Below are 8181 nucleotides of genomic sequence, written 5' to 3' on the forward strand. Positions count from 1 at the left end.
ACGAAGTTGATTAATTAAGGGATGCAGGTTATTTTACCTTTGAACACCGCTGTTGACTCATCTCCCTTCAGACAGAGTCCTTTAATGGCACACTTGTATGCACTTGTCCACAAGATGGCGCCATTTATCGGAAAATTAGATATTACAAAACCGATACCTGATTATGGGAAAATGCTTAAACATCGGGGAAAATATCGGGAATCAGATATATCGGTCGATCACTAATTTTGAACACCCAGTAAAATATATATATATATATATACATCAGTAATTAATAATACGTAAAGGTTGTGATTCTGAGGAGCAAATTGGTCCAAATAAAGTTAGGGATAAGCATTTTATTCCATTTACACCTCACAGAGTCAAAACGTTGTTCTGCTGTTGTGTCGCGGTGGTAATTTTCATCATGGACTCTTCACATACTCACCCTTTGGAAGCCATTACAAAAATAAAATGCTTTTGCGGAGCAGAAAAGAACATGTGTGTACATAACATGAACCAGCTACAGTGTTTGAGGGCAGGTCGAAGTAGACATTGTCCGCAGGCAGCCAAAGAAGACCACAGACGGGCATTATGCGAATGTGTTACCATGTTACATATGCAGGTCACGGAAGTTAGACTGGAATTCCGAATGACTTATTTAGGTGGTTCAGAGTCGATTCTTTCTTTTGGTTTGACTTCACAACTTTGCAGACCGTTGCAGAACATTCACAGACTGATATTACACACTGCACACTACAGTGACAGACATCACAATAAACATTAAAGTTTTAAAGTTGTTTTATTTATAGCAAGTATAGTAAGCAAAGATAGACACAATTATTTATTATAAAAAGTTTTACATTTTAATAACTTGTTTTAATTGTATGTATAATATTTGTTATTCATGTATTTTATTTTATTTTAATTTTTTTGTGACTGCAAATCTCTTGTGTAAATTTTCATGATCATTCCTGCTGTCAGTAAAAACATGTCTACATCAAACACACATGGGTTTCTCACATGGACAATCTTATAGAAATAATCAGATAAAGAAAGAAGCCAATGGAAAAGAGTATTTTTTGAAAACATGCCATATCCATATTTTATAAAGCATTACATGTCAAGTATCTCTCGGGCCTTATCGGATCAGGTGCAAGAAGATACTGAGAAGGCAAATTGCAGCTGTAAGTCATAAGAAAAGAAAGAGTTACTTGAACTGTAGGCATGGAGAAAAGAACATGCATGTTATTGTTGAATAAATTGTGATTTATTTCATTGGAAAACTTTAGAGAAATGTATTTACCATGACTCAATAGGCTGTTGAGTGGGATGCTTGCATTTGACTTAGCTGTGGTGCTAGCTGTGGTGCTAGCTGTGGTGCCAAGAGTGGTGCTAGCTGTGGTGCTAGCTGGGTTGCTTACAACATTAGTAGAATTGACATCAGCTAGATTGATCAGAGCAGAGGACTCAAGTACACGTGTTGGTGGTCCCAGCTGAGTTCCTTTAAAACAAATAGCAAAATGGCAGTGTTCAGTTTATGCATTGGGACCCTAAGCCGTATCCTCTACACCGCAAGTCATGCGTCGATTTTCATTTATACTTCTGTGTTGTTGTCCATGGCATTGTGCAATTATTTGGCAGTGTCCACAGGCATGTTGATGGTGTAACCCACAGTATCAAGCCAAAGAAGAAGCAGCCTTTTTGTGTACATTGTTGAGTAGCAGCAGCAGTGATTGCGGCAAATAGATAGTGACATTTCTTGCAGCTTGAGTTGTTGTATCTAATACAGATTAAGCATCTCTAGTTGATTAGTGGAGGTAAATAAGAGGCAATCTGGTGCTGGAATGCGTTTTTGAAATCATGCAGACTGCTTGTGGCCACTGTTTTCAGTATTGGTGGCTTGTGCACAGACAAATATATATATATACTTTTTGGGATTGGGCGATATCTCTGATGTTATGGAAAAGGCATATACTGAGTGTAGGCATACAATGTATATGTAGCCTATGGGTAAAATACATAGAGGAATACCTTCATCAACTTGCACTTATTGTGCATATTTTGCTGAATCTATGTGTGCTTACTGTTTGTATGTCTAGTTTTGAGTGAACGTTCTGATTGCCAAATGAAATTCCTGTGTGTCTACCTGATGCATTTAGAGAATAAATAGTGATTCCCTTATCGAGGGAACTCGCGCTGCGTCGGAACGCATCCTGGAAAGCATCCCTGGACCAAACAGTGTTAGGCTCTCTGTCTTCACAAGCGCTCTGTGAAATATTGTCTATTTGATGTGTGTTTGTCTCTCAAGAGAAAAAGAAAAAGAAATGGCGACTAAACAATTCAGACAGTGTGTCACTCCCTGGCCACGTTACATCACGGGTGGGGATACACATGATTTGTGTGTTATGTGTTTGGGATCAGAGCAGGGATGGAAATTAGCACCCGCCACCAGCCAAATGCGGGTGATTTTGAGTTGTGGCGGGTAAACTCGCTTCACCTACCGGCCACCGTGGCGGGTAAATAAAAATAGCATACTGTTTCCCCTCTTTATAAACTGTGTTCAGTGCATGCGAGTGCGGCCATATGTCCGAATATGACCAGTCGTTTTCGCCGTCATTACCCGGATGTAGTGTCAGAAGACGCGAATACTCGCGCGCTGAGAGAAGATCCGTCACTGTCATCCGGAAGCGCGCACCCGTCTCACAGCGCACAAATATTGAGTTCTCTTTCAAGTCTTGTGCTTAAACGGACAAACTCACACAAAAAGTATGCCAACATGTTCATCTTGATGAGAATTCTAGCAGACATAGTCTGAATATGCCTTAAGTGAACTTTATACAGTCGTGAAAGATGACGCATATCCCTCTATTAGGTCTTAAAGGGGCAGTAGCTTTTACTGCTATGTTTAATGTCAAACAAACAATAAGGACATCACTCACTGCTCTTGATTGAATAGCTTTTGTAAGTAGTAGACCTGTACATTATTATTTAATGTACACATGAGTGAGATCAAGTTAAACATTTTACTTTGAATTTTATTTTATACTGTTTGATGTTGCAATGTGCTAAATAAATATTTGCATAATTTGTAATTGATTTATTATTTTAAACTTTAATATTAATTAATGCAATTTTTAGTAAAGTTTCTCAGTCATAGCATTAGCCATAAATGCAATGGATAATTGGCATAATTTCTTTTAGTGCTTCGGTTTCAGCCAATAATTTTTATTTCGGTGCATCCCTACTGACAATGTTCTGCTCGGTATGTCGTCAACACGCTTCAGGAGATGCCAAAACTAGTAGTTTCATTGTTGGTACTAAAAACCTAAAACTGGAAGCCATAAAAGACCACGAATCATCCAAATGCCACATCCAGGTAAAAAAAAAAAAAAGAGAGAACATAGAGCCCTACTCATTTAATGAAATGTATATCAGTTCATGGTTTGTGTGTGTATAAGAGTGAAAAAATGTCAATAAACAGCTTAAGTATTGTAGAGCTTGTAGTATTCATTTTCACGTGCAGTTACACATTGTCGGTTAAAAACAAGAAAGTGGCTGGTAAAAACATTGAGTGGCTGGTAGATTTTGAAATCCACCAGCCACAGTGGCCGGTGGACAAAAAAGTTAATTTCCATCCCTGGATCAGAGCATGATTTATCGGCCCGCACTTTCACAAAGTGCGTAGATGCAGCCTTGGCTCCCTTGCCACTACAGGGCATCCGTGTACTGAACTATATAGACGATTGGCTCATATTGGCGCAGTCGGAACAGTTGGCGTTCCAGCATCAAGATGCTGTCCTCGCCCATATGAAAGTTTTGGGGCTAAGGCTAAATTTAAATAAAAGTGTGTTTGTAGCTCAACAGAGCAATACTTTTCTGGGCGTAGTTTGGGACACGAGACAAATGACGGCTCAGCTATCCCCTGCCAGGATAAGAGCAATCCTTAAGGGCGTAAACAGGGTAAAGCTAGGTCAGCCACTCACTGTGAAACAGTTTCAGAGACTTCTGGGTTTAATGGCAGCAGCGTTCAACGTGATACCTTTTGGCCTGCTGTACATGAGGCCTTTGCAATGGTGGCTCAGGACCAAGGGCTTATCCCCGAGTGGAAATCCTTTTTGCTTGATCAAGGTCACGCGACGATGCCTATGTGCCTTGTTGATGTGAAGGGATCCTTGGTTCCTATCCCAAGGTCCAGTACTGGGGATTCCTTGTCGTCGCTTAATGCTAACGACGGACGCTTCCCTTACTGGTTGGGGAGCGGTCATGAGTGGTCGCTCGGTACAGGGTCTGTGGAGCGGCCATCAGCTTTCGTGGCATATCGTGTCGCCTGGTGCACAGGCCATTCTGTAAATCCAGTTCACTGCCCCGTTGGTTCAGTACTAGATTTTATGCAAGAAAAGTTCTCTTCAGGGTTATCCCCTTCCACTTTGAAGGTTTATGTGGCGGCAATATCTGCTTACCAAAAGCCTGTAGATAATGCATCAGTGGGGAGACACCCATGGGTAACCTGCTTCCTCCGTGGGACACTGAGGCTGAGGCCTGCGGCACGTTCGAGGGTTCCGACTTGGGACTAGGCCATAGTGTTAGAAGGCCTAATGTTAGCCCCTTTTGAGCCTATTGAAGAGGTGCCAGAGAAGTTTCTCACATTAAAAAAAAACAGTACTTCTCCTGCCCATTTTGTCTCCAAAGAGAATAGGGGATTTGCAGGCTTTGCCGGAAGCTCCCTCTTGTCTCGAGTTCGCACCTGGGATGGTGAAAGCTTTCTTATTCCCGAGGGAAGGTTATGTGCCTAAGGTCCCCACTAATGTGGTGGGCCCTGTAATGTTGCAGGCCTTCTCCCCGCCTCCGTTGCACAACCCAGACCAGGAGAGATTGAATCTGCTTTGCTCTATAAGGGCTTTGGATGCATATGTCCACAGAGCTGTGGGTCCCCGAGTAAAGGGAAGCCAGCATCTAAGCAGACATTAAGCAAGTGGATAGTTGAGGCTATCTCTCTCGCATATGAGTCAGCTGGACAACCTTCACCTCTGAAAGTCTGAGCCCACTCGACTAGAAGTATGGCTGCCTCTATGGCACTGGTATCAGGAGTTTCGCTCCAAGAAGTTTGTGATGCGGCAGGGTGGTCCTCTCTGCACACGTTTGTGTGGTTTTATAACATTGATGTAGCCTCTACCCCAGGTTCCCGGGTGGATGTGGGATGATGAGTATAATTTCACATATACAGGAACTCGGGCCTATGGCGATGTGGGCATTTTGTTCCCACAGCGTTCCGACAAAGCGCGAGTTCCCTCGATAAGGGAATGTCTCAGGTTACGTATGTAACCATGGTTCCCTGAGAGGGAACGAGACGCTGCGTCGCTTTGCCATACTCCCGGTATGCCTGTGATCGACTTTTTCGACTTTTTCAGAAGCTAACACTGTTTGGTCTCGGGATGCTTAATAGCTTCATGGTCAATGACGTCAACCGCCTATGACGTATCGCCACGCTATTGGACAGATTTCACAACTGCTTCATGACGCAATCATGCAGAGGCGTTCCCGCAGCGTTCCGACAGCTGCTCGTTCCCTCTCAGGAAACCATGGTTACATACGTAACCTGACACGTTTTGATTTTGAGATATTGTTTAATCTACCTGGACTTAATTTGCTTTATCTCTTTCTGTTCTCTGTCGGATAGGAGAAAAACCAAATGTTGACTTCACCACCAGAGCTACGCTCAACAGGTTCCTTGAGGCTGGAGACATCACACCTCAGGAGGTGCAGCTATTCCAGCAGTTTCTGGTCAGGGCTGTGGAGAATGGAATCAAAAAACTCCCCCTTAATCAGTTCTTTACACATGGTGCTCTTTTTGGATTTCATAAACTACTTCCTTTCCACAGGCCAGAGGAACATGACAAGGTGAGTGAGGAGTTCCTGGAGTATCAACTCAAAGGAACCTAGAGACCTCCAGTCCGTGAGAGAGACTACCATCTTCTGGTCCCAGCGCTGTTGGTTTCCATATGTTGTGTATATTGTTTTGCCTGTATTATTCAGGTAAAAAGCTGCGTCTCAGCTAATTTGTGTATACCCTGTACCTCAGATTAAGGTGAGCTGTTACGTGTTTCAGCTAATGTTTGTACTCCTGTAACATTAATTCAATCTGTGCTGTGCAGTCTTTTTCTTCTATTTAAGTTCTATTCGTGAACATCAGACATTCTACTTTGTTGCCTTAATCTTCTCCCAGTAGGGAGGTGGATGCCTTTTTATTTTAAGAATCACATTTTCTTCTGTGTCTAAGTAGTAAGGGAGTTAGGTAATTATTTCATGTATTTTCTTTTCTTTTCTTTTGGTAGGTAAATTATCCTTAACCTTAGTAAGCATGTTTTATTTGTCGTTTTGGCCTCTACCCTCCTGAAGCCCTTTTTTGTTAATTCTCACTGTTTATTTATTATTTAATAAATCTTGTTATTTTGCATAAATAGCCCCTGCTCCGTGTCACATCGTGCTTAGAGATAGCTGTGATCACTCTTTCAGCGCTCAGATTGGATAAATCGGTGGGAAATGAATATAAAATGTGTTCTGTATGATGAAAAATTCATTTCAGAATATCGTTCATTATAGATTGATTATTTTGCACTGCTGACATATTAAGAATAAATGTCACTGCAACCCTGCTTTATAATAAACAGTGGTCAAATATTGAAGCTGGAGGCTTTCATCTTTATAATTATACCAAGTTATCCAGATAAAGTAAGTGTGTGATGTTTTAACATGAATGTTGAAAAACTGTAATCTGGGGCTGTTGGCGATCCTTGACAGTAAAGGGGTTAAACAATGTGGCCCAGAACGTGAAAATAAAATTTTAGAAATTTAATTTATAAAGTTTTAAATACGGATATTTTCCTTACACAAATTCATCCATTCACTTCAGAAGGACTTTATTAACCCCCGGTGCCACGTGCAGCAGTTATATGATGGAAATAGATGCACTTTTATGGACAAAGCTAAAATCACTGCAATTATAAAGCTTGGGAAAGCCAGAATATTTTTTATATAACTCTGATTTTAGTCGTCTGAAAGTTGCATGTCATATACACCTAGGATGATTGAGAGTGAGTAAATAATGGACTAATTAAATTTTTTGGATGAACTATCCCTTTAAACTGACATTAGTTACATATCCTATAACAACCTGTGATGTGTTTGAAATATGAACAAACTCACCATTGGTTGAACCCTTCAAGATGTCAAGGAATACGGGAATTTGGGAATTAACTGGGTTGCTGCTGTTGAAATGTGTGCCGCTGACATAGCTTAGGAACCATTTGACGGTTTCATCAAAGGGGATACTGAAAACACACTGAATCAAGCTTTGTTGAATCGAACCCTGGATGTTGCTTGAATTAATCTGAAAAAAAAAAGGATATGAATTCATATATCAAAACCTGATAAAAAGTCAATATATCAAACAATCTGCTAACAAACATTATCCTTACTATATTTGTGATGATCCCCAGTGTAGTACTTTGGAGCGCTCCAGTGTTGTAGAAAAAATTGGTATTATTATTGCCACAGACAAAGACTAAATTAGGACCCTGCAAAAAAAACAAAAAACATTGTGATTACTATGAGAATGAGAAAATGGATACAGCACCAAACAAACTGCCTCAGTAATGTGAAAGTAGGATTCGGTGATTGGTTTCCAGTAGGGCTGTCAAAATTGCTCAAAAATGACGTTTGAATATTCCCTCTAAATCAAACACGAATATTCGAACTATTCGAACATTTGGGTGCGCATTTTGTCAATGACGCGCATTACGTCAATAACAGGACAAATTAATACAAAGAGACATAACTACATGTATAGGTAATCTATTTAAGTTTATACATTTGACAACGTATTACTTACACAAAAACAAGTAAATAAAATAATGGCCAAGACAGCAGAGTGCAGACCTCTGCATTGAATTAGGCATGGTATGCTAACTGTATCTTACATCGCTTGCATATAACTTTATCTCGCGGCTCAACTAATTTACCTCCTACCGACCAAAATCCAACGTACTTCCAGAAATGGCTTTAAATTATAGGGTTAAAATCTCTTTCTCTGCCGTGTTCGAGTTGGGCTCTGCATTTTCTGCCATCTTCACTGCAAGACGCGTCAACTTTCAGCAGCGACTCCGGTGACCTGTCCCTGAACCCCCATGCGTGCGCGCGCTC

The 8181-nt window shown here is 40.9% G+C and overlaps 1 long non-coding RNA gene across 1 annotated transcript; it reads right to left on the reverse strand.

The window, feature by feature from the left end:
* Positions 1-939: 939 nt before the first annotated feature.
* Positions 940-7559, reverse strand: LOC137083854 (uncharacterized). Its single transcript, XR_010906629.1, has 4 exons — positions 7458-7559; positions 7186-7369; positions 1286-1483; positions 940-1164 (listed from the first exon to the last, which is right to left on the reverse strand). It is a non-coding gene; the product is annotated as an uncharacterized lncRNA (long non-coding RNA).
* Between the last annotated feature and the right edge of the window lie 622 nt (positions 7560-8181).

The sequence above is a fragment of the Pseudorasbora parva genome, chromosome 7 (assembly GCF_024679245.1).
Source record: "Pseudorasbora parva isolate DD20220531a chromosome 7, ASM2467924v1, whole genome shotgun sequence".
NCBI classification, from domain to species: Eukaryota; Metazoa; Chordata; class Actinopteri; order Cypriniformes; family Gobionidae; genus Pseudorasbora; species Pseudorasbora parva.